Consider the following 18,006-nt stretch of genomic DNA (forward strand, 5'->3'; position numbering starts at 1 on the left):
AGTAAAAAATAGTGAGATATCTTGCAGAGGGATGCAGCACTCTTAAAATTGCAAAGCTTCTGAAGCGTGATCATCGAACAATCAAGCGTTTCATTCAAAATAGTCAACAGGGTCGCAAGAAGCGTGTGGAAAAACCAAGGCGCAAAATAACTGCCCATGAACTGAGAAAAGTCAATCGTGCAGCTGCCAAGATGCCACTTGCCACCAGTTTGGCCATATTTCAGAGCTGCAACATCACTGGAGTGCCCAAAAGCACAAGGTGTGCAATACTCAGAGACATGGCCAAGGTAAGAAAGGCTGAAAGACGACCACCACTGAACAAGACACACAAGCTGAAACGTCAAGACTGGGCAAAGAAATATCTCAAGACTGATTTTTCTAAGGTTTTATGAACTGATGAAATGAGAGTGAGTCTTGATGGGCCAGATGGATGGGCCCGTGGCTGGATTGGTAAAGTGCAGAGAGCTCCAATCCGACTCAGACGCCAGCAAGGTGGAGGTGGAGTACTGGTTTGGGCTGGTATCATCAAAGATGAGCTTGTGGGGCCTTTTTGGGTTGAGGATGGAGTCAAGCTCAACTCCCAGTCCTACTACCAGTTTCTGGAAGACACCTTCTTCAAGCAGTGGTACAGGAAGAAGTCTGCATCCTTCAAGAAAAACATGATTTTCATGCAGGACAATGCTCCATCACACGCGTCCAAGTACTCCACAGCGTGGCTGGCAAGAAAGGGTATAAAAGAAGAAAATCTAATGACATGGCCTCCTTGTTCACCTGATCTGAACCCCATTGAGAACCTGTGGTCCATCATCAAATGTGAGATTTACAAGGAGGGAAAAAAGTACACCTCTCTGAACAGTGTCTGGGAGGTTGTGGTTGCTGCTGCACGCAATGTTGATGGTGAACAGATCAAAACACTGACAGAATCCATGGATGGCAGGCTTTTGATTGTCCTTGCAAAGAAAGGTGGCTATATTGGTCACTGATTTGTTTTTGTTTTGTTTTTGAATGTCAGAAATGTATATTTGTGAATGTTGAGATGTTATATTGGTTTCACTGGTAAAAATAAATAATTGAAATGGGTATATATTTGTTTTTTGTTAAGTTGCCTAATAATTATGCACAGTAATAGTCACCTGCACACACAGATATCCCCCTAAAATAGCTATAACTAAAAACAAACTAAAAACTACTTCCAAAACTATTCAGCTTTGATATTAATGAGTTTTTTGGGTTCATTGAGAACATGGTTGTTGTTCAATAATAAAATTAATCCTTAAAAATACAACTTGCCTAATAATTCTGCACTCCCTGTATTTGATAACTTTTAAAAAGTGTCAAATAGTGCCGAATGTGTATTCGGAACATCTGTAATGACGTAAGCATCGATCTGTGTCAGATTGAGACCGGCGGATCGTATGTTACATCACAGATTTCAACTTTTGCGGGTCTTGATATCTAGGTCAGATCAAGCTCACCACAATTGTGCTGTGGAATTCCAACGTATTTGCGGTTGACAGCTTGATAAATATCCCCCAGAGGGTTTAGGGGAGGAGTCAGTTTTCTGTTCACTGTTCTGATGAAAGGAGCGAAAGCAATTGGGAGCTTTAAATTTCCCTTTAGACTTTTTGTCCTGGGGAAGAAAAACTCTCTTACCTCCAGTAATAGTAGAAATAATAGAATCCAGTTGAGACCCATATAATTTATTTCCTTGGAAAGAAAGAGATAGTTATCTAGTTTTAGATACCATGGGGGCCAATTTATCAATGTCTGTAGCATATCATGTCTGACAGACATCGCAGAATGCCGACAGCATATGCCGTCGGCATTTAACATTGCACAAGCAGTTCACCAGAACTGCCTGTGCAATGTTGCCACCTGCAGATTTGCGGCCAATTGGCCGCTAGCAGGGGGTGTCAATGAGGCCAATTATATAGGATCAGGTGGATTGCAGACCGCAGCCTCAGAGGCAGTGGACCAGTTATGGAGCAGCGTTCTTAAGACCGCTGCTTCATAACTGCTGTTTGTGGCCAGCCTGCAGGCTTGCGTGGAATGAGGGGCATCAAGCTCCATTCAGAGCTTGATAATTCAGCCCCCATATCAGCATTCCATGACTAAAACCATAAAGCTCTTCTGGTAAGAATAGCTAAAGACATATTTTTTATGTTAATTTTCATGATATCAAATACTGCATCGCAAATAAAATTATTTACATATTTAAGTAAATTCAAGAGTTTAGAACATTCAGAAAACAACTGCTGAGCTAGACTAGATAACCAGAAAGTAGAAGCAGAAACTATGCCAGCAATAGATATAGCTGGTCTAAGAATATAGCCCGTGTGTAAATATGCCTTTCTTAGATAAGATTCAAGTTTTCTATCTAAAGGGTCTTTAAAAGAAGTACTGTTTTCTAAAGGAAAAGTAGAACTCTTAGCTAGAGTGGAAATGGATCCATCAACTTTTGGAACTATTTCCAATTAGTCTAAGTTAGCAGCAGGTAAAGGATATAATTTTTTAAACCTTGAAAAAGTATTAAAAGAGACACTTTCCTTAGCAATCATATCAGAGACAGCATCAGGTATAGGGAAAATCTCAGGGAGATTGAAAGTTTTATATACTGAATTCAAATGATTACAGGGTTTATCATTAGAGAGTTTAGCTTCTTCAATCTCTAAAATGACTAAGACTTCCTTCAAAAGAGAATAAATATGTTCAATTTTAAATTAAAAGGAGAAATTATAAGGTTCTATGTCCAATGAGGGAGCCTCACTGTTAGAGGAATCCTCATTATTCAAAGATACTTCAGTATTTTATAGGTCAGTATTTATATTACTAGTAGAAGGTAAAATTTGAACTGACCTTTTACACTTATTTGAAAGGTGGTAGTGCAGCTAGGGCCTTTGAAATGGCAGTAGCAATTAACTTTTCTATTGCTGGAGGTACGGCATCTGCATCTATCTGTAAAGTGGTAACAGTAGGTGCAATAGTACACATAGAAACATCATTAGATTGATCATTATGCAATAAGAAATCTAAGCATGAGCCACATAAATAAGCTGAAGTTGTCTTACAATAAGCACACTTAGCTTTGGTAGAAAGGTGTTCAACAGACTCAGTTTCTATGGTAACTTTAGGGACAGATTGTTGCTGCTCCATTATGGCAAAAAATATTTAAGAAAATTAAGTTGCAATAATTACTATTACTACCTCCTTTAAGGCAAGCTTTTTGAGAAAAGGGAAAAAAATCCCCCTGTATATAGCGTTGCAAGGATGTTAAAAGCGTTAATAGAGATGCATGCATAATAGGTTACGCAATCTATGGTGCAAACTTTAAAAATAATGATGCGCCCTATAAGGTGCAAAATTTATGGCGCAAAATATAGAGCAATGATGTGCATTTAAAAGCGCTATTTGTATAGCTCGCGATTTTGGAGCATAAATATGTTTCATAAAAATCTGTGCAAACAATTGAGGCAAGGGGAATAATAAGAATCTATCCCTGGGCCATACATATATACATTTATACCTAGTTAAAAAAATAATAATAAAAAAAGTGCCCATAGCTGTGTGTCTATATTTAATACAAATATAAAATATACTTACCATAGACACTCATCCACTAATAGCAGACAGCTATACCAATACTGAAACGTATCAGCAGAGGTAATGGAATAGTAGTATATAACGTTGATCTGTAAAGGGAGGCAGAAGATGAATCCCTGCAACCAAATTTACAGAGAGCCCATGAAAAGATTTCCCATGAGGTGAAAATATGGTGTCATGAGGCAGTACTCCCTTTACTTCCCTCTGACAAGCACTGTTCTCTGAGGAGAACTGGGCTTAAATATGCTCTGAAGCACCTTCCATTGAAGAAATCAAGCACATCAACATAACTGCTTGTGGACTCTCGCCACATATATATGAAAGACATTAGTTCTTTATGTTTATTTTTGTATACAAAATAGCTGGCTTTTGTTCTTTTAAACCACAGTAAAGTGACTTCAATGACCAGCGCACAGGGATATGTTATATAAACTAATAGGATATTGGGAGGGAAATTTTAGGGATTTCCCTCACCTAAGAAATAGGAATCAAATTTAACAGATAAATCATGATTGAGCAAGAAATGCTGAAATATAAGTTTAAAGGGGGTTTATTTATAAAATAGTTTATCAAAGGGTTTAGTTAAAGGGGCTTATTTATCAAGCTCCATGTGGAGTTGATTCCCCCGTGTTTCTGGCGAGCCTACATGTTTGTCAGAAACACAAGTTATGAAACAGCGGTCTAAAGAACGCTGCTCCATAACCTGTCCATCTGCTCTGAGGTGGCGGACAGACATCGTCGGAAATCAACCTGATCGAATACGATCAGGTTGATTGACATCCCCTGCTAGCGGCCGATTGGCCGCAAATCTTCAGGGGGCGGTATTGCACCAGCAGTTCACAAGAACTACTGGTGCAATGATATATCCCCAGAGCGTATGCTGTCAGCATTCATCGATGTGCAGCTGACATGATCCACAATATTAGATAATGTCCACTCGCACAATGATAATTCAGCCCCATTATGTGTTTACTAATCCACCACAATTAAAAAGAACAAATTGCAAATTAAAACTGTAAACTTATACACCACAATTAAAACAACAAATTGCAAATTAAAACTGTAACCTAATCCACAACAATTAAAAACAACACATTGCAATTTTTTTAAAACCTTTGAAGCCACAACCAATTAAAAAGGTTTGAGCTTGCAATGAAATCAGATTTTCTTATTTTATCACTTTCTGTACACACAAGCTTCTTTTTATTATCCAGGTGTGTATGCTTATGCCATGTTTACACAGTTTTTCGCTATCCTATACTTAAGTATAGAAACTTTTAGGGCTAGATTTATCAAAGCTGAGGCAGACAGGGGCGTGTATACGCGCACCTGTATGCCTCAACTGACCTGTGGTGGGGTGAATTTACCCGTGGGTAATCACCATTGCACACAAGCGCAATTTTGCTCTCACATGCAATCCCGCCCCCTGCCCGCGCACAGCCAATCAAGTGCAGACAGGAGCTGTCAATATCCTCTGTCGGACTAGACCGCAGAAATTGAATTTCGGCACCTTAAAGGTGGCGAAGAGGTTAGGGAAGCGGCGGTCTGGTGAACTTGCAGCCATAGGGCTTTGATAAATTGAGCCCCTAGTATAGGTAGGAATACTACAAGCAATTTCAAATGTTGATTTAAAGGTCAATGAGCTATTTGTAAATAATGTAATACACTCCAGCAGGTAAAATGGATCATTGTGAACAAATTAAAAGGGTGAAATGTTAAGTTTAATTGTCCCTTCAAGGTTCCATGTATTCCTCATGCTATACCAAACTTAGGAGAGGTCAAAAGTGCAATTAATATTATATGGAATCCTCAAATAGAGTATATTTTTACTTCTTTTTAAATATAAATCCAATAATTATTATAATCATTGATGCCATTAAGACGCACAGCTTTAACCCCTGTGCTGTGGATGAGTAAGAAGTGTTAAATGCAGGGGAGGTTCCTTCAAAGCTAATCACACTTGCTCCCCAAATGTGGCCAAGTGGTCCAGCATCACTTGGGCATGGTTACATCACCAGCACCAGAGACCCAGAAAAGGGAGGTTTTAGGCAGCACAATGGAGGGGTAAAGATTCAAACCCCTCAATCTCAGTTCCATTCAGTCCCAAAACCCCCAAGACCCAATGTTTGAAAGGCAACTGTCTGCTCTTTCAAACAGTGTACCTTGTGGTGTAAATTTAAAGTACAATTTAAAAACTAAAAAACACATATTTTTAACACATTTACACTTATAATAGGCCATTAAAAAGGCCTAGAGACCCACGTGACTTAAGGTTATAAAGTCCATGAGACATTTGTTAAATAAAACCCTTATATACGTTTTAATGGCAAGGTGAACACTGTGTTAATATTGATTACTTGGCATAAATACATGTGCATTTATTTGAGTATTGGCTTATTGGAGTGTCTATGTGCAAATCAAAGTTCTTTAATTACACCAAAAGGTCGTTATTTATAGTTGGGTAAATGCTTATTTTAACTATAGGTTTTAGAAAACACAAACTCAATTGTTTACAACCTCATTTGTTAAAATTGTAATACATTTTTTCCACACATTTTGGTGTACAGTTCTTGTATGTTATGATAAATGCATAAAACAATGGCATAGTTTGAATCAGCTAGATTCATAATATTTGTAGTTTTCTCACTGAAAAATGGCCTACAGTAAGGCTAAAATGCGAGCAGCATCTAATAACTCAAAAACAGTTCAGGTGTGGAAACAACCCAATAGTTAACCCCTTAGTGACCAGACCACTTTTCAATTTTTGCATTTCTGCGATGTTTGTGTTTAACTGTTATTTTCCTCTTACTCATTTACTATACCCACAAATATTATATCCCGTTTTTCTCGCCATTATATGGACTTTCTAAAGATACCATTATTTTCATCATATCTTATAATTTACTATAAAAAAATTAAAAATATTAGGAAAAAATGAAAAAAACACACTTTTTCTAATTGAGCCCCAAAATCTCTAACACATCTACAACCACCATAAAATACCAATGCTAAACAGTTTCTAAATTTTGTCTTGAGTTTAGAAATACCCAATGTTTACATGTTCTTTGCTTTTTTTGCAAGTTATAGGGCAATAAGTACAAGTAGCACTTTGCTATTTCAAAACCATGTTTTTTCAAAATTGGAGATGGTTACATTTTAACACCTATATCTGTCAGGAATCCCTGAATAACCCTTCAAATGTATATATTTTTTAAAAGAAGACAACCTAAGGTATTAAACTTGGGGTATTTTGACTTTTTTCATGCAACCATTTTACCACCAATCTATGCCAAAGTTTTTTGGGGAAAAAAAATAATTTGATTTTTTGACAAATAGCAATTTAAGAATACATTTACTGATAAAATGGTAAGGGTTACTGCCAAATAACACCCTAATATGTCTTCAGTAGCATCTCCTGGGTACAGTGATACCACCCATGTATAGGTGTGTCGGGTTCTCTGTGGGCTAAAAGCCCTTATTTTTAGAGAGCGCATTCCAGTTTTTCAACTTGGAATTTTCACATCGGTCATCATGCACCCATGTCCTATTTGGGACATTTCTGAAGCTGGCCAATGGAATTTACCCCCATCAAACCATATATTTTTGAAAAGTAGACACCCTAGGGTATTTAAAATGCTGGTATTTTAACACTTTCCATGCACTAATTCAACCACTAGTCTTTGTCAAACTTTAGGGTAGTTATTTTTTGTGTTATTTTTCACACACATTGTATTTTATGCATGGATTTTCAGTTCCTGTTATGTGTTACTGCCAAAAACCACCTCAATATGTGTTCAACAACATCTCCTGAGTACAGTGATACCACCTATGTATAGGTGTGTCGGGTTCTCTGGGGGCTAAATGGCCTTATTTTAAGGTAGAGCATTCCAGTTTTTCAACTTGGAATTTTCACATCGGTCATCATGCACCCATGTCCTATTTGGGACATTTCTGAAGCTGGCCAATGGAATGTACCCCATCAAACCATATATTTTTGAAAAGTAGACACCCTAGGGTATTTCAAATGCTGGTATTTTAACACTTTCCATGCACTAATTCAACCACTAGTCTTTGACAAACTTTTGGGTAGTCATTTTTTTGTGTTATTTTTCACACACATTGTACTTTAGGCATGTATTTTCAGTTCCTGTTATGTGTTACTGCCAAAAACCACCTCAATATGTGTTCAACAACATCTCCTGAGTACAGTGATACCACCTATGTATAGGTGTGTCGGGTTCTCTGGGGGCTAAATGGCCTTATTTTTAGGTAGCACATTCCAGTTTTTCAACTTGGAATTTTCACATCGGTCATCATGCACCCATGTCCTATTTGGGACATTTCTGAAGCTGGCCAATGGAATTTACCCCCATCAAACCATATATTTTTGAAAAGTAGACACCCTAGGGTATTTCAAATGCTGGTATTTTAACACTTTCCATGCACTAATTCAACCACTAGTCTTTGTCAAACTTTTGGGTAGTCATTTTTTTGTGTTATTTTTCAAACACATTGTACTTTAGGCATGTATTTTCAGTTCCTGTTATGTGTTACTGCCAAAAACCACCTCAATATGTGTTCAACAACATTTCCTGAGTACAGTGATACCACCTATGTATAGGTGTGTCGGGTTCTCTGGGGGCTAAATGGCCTTATTTTTAGGTAGCACATTCCAGTTTTTCAACTTGGAATTTTCACATCGGTCATCATGCACCCATGTCCTATTTGGGACATTTCTGAAGCTGGCCAATGGAATTTACCCCCATCAAACCATATATTTTTGAAAAGTAGACACCCTAGGGTATTTCAAATGCTGTTATTTTAACACTTTCCATGCACTAATTCAACCACTAGTCTTTGTCAAACTTTTGGGTAGTCATTTTTTTGTGTTATTTTTCACACACATTGTACTTTAGGCATGTATTTTCAGTTCCTGTTATGTGTTACTACCAAAAACCACCTCAATATGTGTTCAACAATATCTCCTGAGTACAGTGATACCACCTATGTATAGGTGTGTCGGGTTCTCTGTGGGCTAAATGGCCTTATTTTTAGGTAGCGCATTCCAGTTTTTCAACTTGGAATTTTCACATCGGTCATCATGCACCCATGTCCTATTTGGGACATTTCTGAAGCTGGCCAATGGAATTTACCCCCATCAAACCATATATTTTTGAAAAGTAGACACCCTAGGGTATTTCAAATGCTGTTATTTTAACACTTTCCATGCACTAATTCAACCACTAGTCTTTGTCAAACTTTTGGGTAGTCATTTTTTTGTGTTATTTTTCACACACATTGTACTTTAGGCATGTATTTTCAGTTCCTGTTATGTGTTACTACCAAAAACCACCTCAATATGTGTTCAACAATATCTCCTGAGTACAGTGATACCACCCATGTATAGGTGTGTCGGGTTCTCTGTGGGCTAAATGGCCTTATTTTTAGGTAGCGCATTCCAGTTTTTCAACTTGGAATTTTCACATCGGTCATCATGCACCCATGTCCTATTTGGGACATTTCTGAAGCTGGCCAATGGAATTTACCCCTATCAAACCTTATATATTTGAAAAGTAGACACCCTAGGGTATTTAAAATGCTGGTATTTTAACACTTTCCATGCACTAATTCAACCACTAGTCTTTGTCAAACTTTTGGGTAGTCATTTTTTTGTGTTATTTTTCACACACATTGTACTTTAGGCATGTATTTTCAGTTCCTGTTATGTGTTACTGCCAAAAACCACCTCAATATGTGTTCAACAACATCTCCCGAGTACAGTGATACCACCTATGTATAGGTATGTCGGGTTCTCTGGGGGCTAAATGGCCTTATTTTTAGGTAGCGCATTCCAGTTTTTCAACTTGGAATTTTCACATCGGTCATCATGCACCCATGTCCTATTTGGGACATTTCTGAAGCTGGCCAATGGAATTTACCCCCATTAAACCATATATTTTTGAAAAGTAGACACCCTAGGGTATTTCAAATGCTGGTATTTTAACACTTTCCATGCACTAATTCAACCACTAGTCTTTGTCAAACGTTTGGGTAGTCATTTTTTTGTGTTATTTTTCACACACATTGTACTTTAGGCATGTATTTTCAGTTCCTGTTATGTGTAACTGCCAAAAACCACCTCAATATGTGTTCAACAACATCTCCCGAGTACAGTGATACCACCTATGTATAGGTGTGTCAGGTTCTCTGGGGGCTAAATGGCCTTATTTTTAAGTAGCGCATTCCAGTTTTTCAACTTGGAATTTTCACATCGGTCATCATGCACCCATGTCCTATTTGGGACATTTCTGAAGCTGGCCAATGGAATTTACCCCCATCAAACCATATATTTTTGAAAAGTAAACACCCTAGGGTATTTCAAATGCTGGTATTTTAACACTTTCCATGCACTAATTCAACCACTAGTCTTTGTCAAACTTTTGGGTAGTCATTTTTTTGTGTTATTTTTCACACACATTGTACTTTAGGCATGTATTTTCAGTTCCTGTTATGTGTTACTGCCAAAAAACACCTCAATATGTGTTCAACAACATCTCCTGAGTACAGTGATACCACCCATGTATAGGTGTGTTGGGTTCTCTGGGGGCTAAAAGGCCTTATTTTTAGGAAGCCCATTCCATTTTTTCCACTTTGAATTTTTACATCCCATGCACCCATGTCCTATTTAAGACATTTCTGAAGCCGGCCAATGTAATTTACCTCAATCAAACCATATATTTTTGAAAAGGAGACTTCCTAGGGTATTTCAAATGCAGGTATTTTAACACTTTCCATGCACTAATTTAACCACTAGTCTTTGTCAAACTATTGGGCATTCATATTTTTGTGTTATTGTTCACATACATTGTACTTTAGACATGGATTCACAGCTCCTGTTATGTGTTACTACCAAAGAAGACACCAATATGTGGTCACCAACATCTCCTGAGTTCAGTGATACCACCTATGCATAGGTTTGGTGGCTTGTTTGGGGGGTGCAATGCCAAATGTCTGACATGCGTTTGTGATTTGTTTTCACATTTAACATATTTTCTTTGCCTATCGTCTTTTTGGGGGGTCTTTTAACATACCCCAATTTATTTGTTTTCCATGAATGTGCATATATTTGAAAAGTTGACACCCCAAGGTATTGTATATGGTGTGCTTTGATGCCTTTGAAGCAACCGTTTTAGCACAAAAAATTGGAGAAAGTGTATGGTAGTTATTTTTCAATTTTAATTTTTACAGACACATTGCTTTTTGACTATGATTTAGGAGAGACTGTTGTAAGTTATTGCAAAAGAATACTTCAGGTTGTTTTCTGCAAGGCACCCTGAGTACACCTATGCCCCCCATGCATAGGTTTGCCAGGATTTTGGGAAGGTTATGTTACAATGTTATGACTTGTGATTTTAGTTATTAACAATGAGAGTATTTCTTCTGATAGGCCTATCTTTAGTTTGTGGCCTATCACATACCCCACTTTTATTTATTGCCATGAAAGTGTATATTTTTTAAATGTTGACACCCCAAGGTATTGTATATGGTGTGCTTTGATGCCTTTGAAGCAACCGTTTTAGCCCAAAAAATTGGAGAAAGTGTATGGTGGTAATTTTTCAATTTTCATTTTTACAGACACATTGCTTTTTGACTATGATTTAGGAGAGACTGTTGTAAGTTATTACAAAAACATACTTCAGGTTGTTTTTTGCAAGGCACCCTGAGAACACCTATGTCCCCCATGCATAGGTTTGACAGGGGTTTTGGTTAAAAAAAAAAAACAGGCCCAATTTTAGAAAAAAATAGAGTAGTGAAATGTAAAAATCTGGCACAGTAAAAGTAAAAAAAAAAAAAAAAACCCATCTAACAGTAAACATAACCAAAAAAAAAAATATATATATATAACACCAAATGTATTTATTTTTTTAAAAATTGACCATTGTATGGTACCGCTTGAAGCAGTCCCCAATGCAGAGTGCAGGCTGTCCAGGGCAATCAGGACAGTGATATATGGTGTCCCTTCTCTTCCCCCTCTTGGTACAGACTCTGCATTTTTTTTGTGGTTTCTGCTTTGCGGCAGTAGGGGGGATTTTAAAAATAAAATGAGTAGCCCCAACTCTGCTCTCTCCCATCACCACCCGGGGAGCAGGTGCATCATGGTACAAAATCCCAGTAATAATCTGGAGCTGAAACTGTAAAAAGGTTTTTTAACTCTGGGGTTTGCTTTTTTGAACAACAAAAAAGCGTTGTGGGTTGCAATCTGCATTAGGTAAATTGCAACCTTTTTGTACCAGGCCCTTGTCTTCCGCATAATTAGGTAGGGCTGCAGCAGCTGATCAGCCAGATCAACCCCACCCATATGCCGGTTATAAGACTTGATGCACACTGGCTTCCTTATGATCTCAGCTCTGCCACGTACAGAAACCGCCACCGTCCTCTCTGTGTGGATGGTGGTAAGAAGGTATACATCCTTCTTGTCTCTGTACTTAAGTGCCAACAGCTCCTCTTGGCGCAGAGCTGAGGTCTCCCCCCTTCGTAGCCGGGTGCGTACAAGTTGTTCTGGGAAACCTGTGCGGTTCTTTTTAATTGTACCGCAAGCTACTGTATCAAAGCAATACAGTAGCTTGAACAAAAGGACACTTGTATAAAAATTGTCTAAGTACAAGTGATACCCTTTGTTCATTAGGGGTAATATCAGGTCCCAGACAATCTTGCCAGTGGTTCCCATATGTTCTGGGCAACCTGGAGGGTCAAGGTGGCTATCCTTTCCCTCATACACCCGGAAGGCCTGAGTATACCCAGTCTCGCTGTCACAGAGCTTATACACCTTTACCCCATATCTGGAGCGTTTGGAAGGAATATACTGCTTGAATCCCAGCCTTCCCTTATACTTCATTAGGGATTCATCAACGCATATATTCCTTCCAGGTGTATAAGCCTCTGCAAACCTGGCAGAAAAGTGGGTTATCAGGGGGCGGATTTTATACAGCCTGTCAAATTGGGGATGCTCCCTAGGGGGGCACAGGCTGTTGTCGCTGAAGTGCATGAAATGCAGAATCATTTCATACCTCTTCCTCGACATAGTCTGGGAGAAAATGGGGGTAGAGCAGATTGGGCTAGTACTCCAGTAGCAGCGAATGGAGGGTTTCTTTATGATGCCCATCAGCATAGTCAATGCCCAGAATTTTTTGAATTCTGGCACATTGATGGGGGCCCATTGCTGCTTTGCCAAATATGTTCCAGGCTTTGCAGCACGGAACTGATGGGCATATAAATTAGTTTGGGCGACAATGTTCCCCAATATATCATCGCCCAGAAACACTTCCAGAAACTGCTGGGGGCTAAAACCTACCACATCTATATTTATGCCAGCATTTGCTGTGAAGGGTGGGATATCTGGCCTCTGGAGATGAGGCGTTACCCACTCTTCAGCAGCAATGGCAGCAACACGCCTCCTTCTGGCAGGGGGGGTAGCAGGGGGGCTGGCAGGGGGGCTAGCAGCCACAGATACATCACTATCAGTTGAGACTGCATCTAGTGATGTATCTGAGCACATGGCAGGGTCAAAATTGGGGTCTGAGTCAGAAATAGAGGCATCTGACTCTGACGCAAGGATGGCATACGCCTCCTCAGCACTATATCTTTTCTGTGACATTTTTGTATCTGTCACAGAAAACAATTACTAAAAAAAATTAAATGAACTAAATTAATTAACTAAATTAACTAGCAAAAAAGTACAGCTATGCTACTGCCAGTGATTTATAGCGATCACTGGCAAGCTAGGGGTTAATGGCTCTGAAAATTAAATTAAATTAACTAAATGTTTCTGAAAAGAGCCTTTGGGTTTTTAAAAAATTACAACAACAAAATTAACCCCTAAAAAAATGCACAGACAGCATAAAGTACAGCTATGCAACTGCCAGTGATTTATAGCGATCACTGGCAAGCTAGGGGTTAATGGCTCTGAAAATTAAATTAACTAAATTAATTAACTAAATTAACTAGCAAAAAAGTACAGCTATGCTACTGCCAGTGATTTATAGCGATCACTGGCAAGCTAGGGGTTAATGGCTCTGAAAATTAAATTAAATTAACTAAATGTTTCTGAAAAGAGCCTTTGGGTTTTTAAAAAATTACAACAACAAAATTAACCCCTAAAAAAATGCACAGACAGCAAAAAAGTACAGCTATGCAACTGCCAGTGATTTATAGCGATCACTGGCAAGCTAGGGGTTAATGGCTCTGAAAATTAAATTAAATTAACTAAATTAATTAACTAAATTAACTAGCAAAAAAGTACAGCTATGCTACTGCCAGTGATTTATAGCGATCACTGGCAAGCTAGGGGTTAATGGCTCTGAAAATTAAATTAAATTAACTAAATGTTTCTGAAAAGAGCCTTTGGGTTTTTAAAAAAATTACAACAACAAAATTAACCCCTAAAAAAATGCACAGACAGCAAAAAAGTACAGCTATGCAACTGCCAGTGATTTATAGCGATCACTGGCAAGCTAGGGGTTAATGGCTCTGAAAATTAAATTAACTAAATGTTTCTGAAAAGAGCCTTTGGGTTTTTAAAAAATTACAACAACAAAATTAACCCCTAAAAAAATGCACAGACAGCAAAAAAGTACAGCTATGCAACTGCCAGTGATTTATAGCGATCACTGGCAAGCTAGGGGTTAATGGCTCTGAAAATTAAATTAACTAAATGTTTCTGAAAAGAGCCTTTGGGTTTTTAAAAAATTACAACAACAAAATTAACCCCTAAAAAAATGCACAGACAGCAAAAAAGTACAGCTATGCAACTGCCAGTGATTTATAGCGATCACTGGCAAGCTAGGGGTTAATGGCTCTGAAAATTAAATTAACTAAATGTTTCTGAAAAGAGCCTTTGCGTTTTTAAAAAATTACAACAACAAAATTAACCCCTAAAAAAATGCACAGACAGCAAAAAAGTACAGCTATGCAACTGCCAGTGATTTATAGCAATCACTGGCAAGCTAGGGGTTAATGGCTCTGAAAATTAAATTAAATTAACTAAATGTTTCTGAAAAGAGCCTTTGGGTTTTTAAAAAATTACAACAACAAAATTAACCCCTAAAAAAATGCACAGACAGCAAAATGCAGCAAAAAAAAAGTGCACCTATGCTACTGCCAGTGATATATAGTGATCACTGGCAAGCTAGGGGTTAATGGCTCTGAAAAGAGCCTTTGGTTCTATATTTTTTAACAAATAAAAGAAATAAATCTCTCTCTCTGCTAAATACAGGTCTCTCTCTCTCTCTCCAACAAAATGGCAAGTGAGGAGAGGGAGGGAGATTCACACTGATCATAGTTAATATTTACAAATATTGACATGATCAGACAAATGGGGTATTTTATTATTATTTTTTTTTTAGGGTGGGAGGCTCAGATTGGGTGACCCTAGCTTGCCCCTATGATGATGCAGGCTAGGGACACCCCCAGAGGCCCCATGATGCACTGGGCATCGCCATCTTGGATGCCTAGTGAAGGGGGAGGGGGGGGGGCTATTTGGGCTTTTTTTTATTTTATCCGTTTTTTATTTTTTATTTATTATTTAATAACCAACTAAGTGCCTCGAACCACCGAGGCACTTAGCACACAAGCAGAGCATCGGAAGCGTGTCCGATCGCTTCCGATGCTCTGAAACACTGCCGGGCTCCAAGTGGAGCGAAACCGGAAGTGATCACTCGTGGGGGAGTGATCAATCCGGTCCCGGCACTCGGGAACAGTATTGCAGGATGCCTAGACCTCAAGGCAAGCCTGCAATACTGTTAGAGCAGCTGGAAGCGATTTCGATCGCTTCCAGTGCTCTGTTAAACCGACGACGTATGCCATACGTCCTCGGTCGTTAAGTGATTTTTTTTTGAGGACGTATGGCATACGTCGTCGGTCGTTAAGGGGTTAAAGCGTTAACTAGTGTTTTCTCAACATCACCCCCTCTAATTCCAGTTTTAATTGCCCCATGTTTCTCTAGGAAATGTTTTGTCACTGAAACTTATTCCTTTTCTCAAATTATATTTCATCCTTGATTTATTATTCTAGTTCTCAGATTTCTAGTTGTTATGCATATGTAGCATTTGTAGCTGAAACAGTCTATGATATGTTTACTTTTACAATTAAGGTGATTTTTTAGTTTCCACATTTTTCAAAATCTATAATATCTTTCCTTGTTTTCTTGTATGTGGGCAAATCCTACAGTTTCCACAAGCTATTGATCCTCTGAAAAATGTGAGGTTTATTTGTATTTCTATCAAAATGACTACTGAACAATAAATCATTTACATTTTTTGCACACTATCTACAAACTGAATTTCTTTATTACTTATATTTATGGACAAGTGTTAGCCAAAGGGATTGATTTATCTATAATCCTCCAAAATGTCCTTACTACCATTTTATATAATCACTCAGCATATTATATTTAGACCTGTAAAGTACATATTCTGCATAATGTCTCATTGACTCATTAAATTAAATAATTTCCTCCCACTATCCTAAGTATAAATTTGTGTTGGAGGACATGTGGTAACCACAGCTGTTCTGCATTTTTGTAAATAACAATAATCATTGAATATAAAATAGCTATTACTTAATACAAATTCTAGTAATTTTGACAGGAATTTCTAAACTATATCTGTAATTCCTGTCATCTCAATTAAATAGTGTGTCAACACTGAAGATCCCCACTTTAATTGTATACTAGTATACAGTGATCCCACATCACATGGGACCAGTAATGCAGATTCCAATATTTGGATTTGAATTAGGGTGACCATATTGCCGCTTAAAAAAGGGACACATATGAAAAATACATGTCAGGGTTCTTATAATGGAATATTATTCAAAAGATTTCTTTAAACAGCCCTGACATATGTATTTTTCATATGTGTCCTTTTTTAAAGTTACAATATGGTCAGCCTAATTTGAATAGTCTGTAACTTATTCAATACATATCTTGTGTATGAGGGAATTTGTGTTACCAAATTCTGTAAAATTGCATCTAAGTAATTACCTGCTTTTTCTGTCATGGAATCTATACCAGACACTGGCCAGGTTACAAGTTGAGCAGCAAATCTAAATTTACAGTTATCGAAAACACTACTAGCAATATGGTTTTTGTGATTTATGGTTATTCCGCTAGCTGTAGCCCGAGAATCTCAAGCATTGCTAGCGGAACGGTCAAAAAAAGTTAAAAAAAAACTAACACACTTCCATATGCCCCTATCTTAATAATCCCTAATCGGTCATAGCCCCATACATCGCAAACACTAAATAATATTAAATAATATTTTTGTATTTATTTTTTAAAAACCAACATCTTTATTAAGGATTAACATATTATTACAATTCATTGGAGATGAAGCTCCTATAGATAACAAAAAGAAAAATAACAAGAGTTAATTTTGTTTTTTCCTTTTTCTTACACTTTACAGATATGACATATATACTGTAACACTAATAAAATATCGATCCTAACAGCAAATTTGCTTCCTCCAAATAAAAAAAAATAGAAATAAAAAAATTAAAAAAGGAAGGAAACCCCTCCCTCCCCCACGTAGAGCAACTGATCTATACTGCCAACTCCTTCTTACTATTTATTATTAACTATTTTTATAAAACCAAATCATTTACCCGGTACTATTAACCAGGACTGAGGAAGCAAATCTTCCAGAACAAGTGTGGTATTGCATTCTTCAAAGGGAGTATAAATTGTATCTGTACTGGGATGGGCCATGATAAAATGACTCTCTTCCATTTATGGAAGAATATTCTAAACTGTTTTTCGGATTTCAATTTTAAATCTTGCCGCTCAATAGTCATCTGCAACTTCATTATATTAACAAATTCTGCCAAGCTTGGAGCATCAGGGGATTTCCATTCTTTAAAAATTAAATTATGTGCTGCGAATATGGCTATATTGATCAGGTGCAAATCCCCTGAATATAAACTCTCGTTACATAGAAAAAAAATATGGAAAGACACAATAGAGGCCTCTGCCCGCAAATATTTATTTAACCAAAATTGTATTTCCCCCCAATATTGCCTGATTTTGGGGCATGCCCACAGGCAATGCATCATATCTGCTCTCTCCCTATTACATTTAAAGACATTTCCTTGTTTTCTTTCATGTATCCATTTGCTAATTATGTCTGGAGTGAGATAGTAGTTATTAATCAATTTTAATTGGGACTCTCTCCAGCTAACTAGTTCCGTAGCTGATTCAGCTCGCTTTATGCTTCCTAAAATGTCTTCCGCCTGGATTGTCATAAAGTATTTAAAAAATGTGTTATTTATATTATTAATAAGTTTTTGTCCAGTCAGCATGGTCAATGTTTTATACCAATATGAGATTGATCGCTTCCCTTATGTCATTTAAGT

This window comes from Bombina bombina, chromosome 5 (assembly GCF_027579735.1).
Source record: "Bombina bombina isolate aBomBom1 chromosome 5, aBomBom1.pri, whole genome shotgun sequence".
Classification (NCBI taxonomy): Eukaryota; Metazoa; Chordata; class Amphibia; order Anura; family Bombinatoridae; genus Bombina; species Bombina bombina.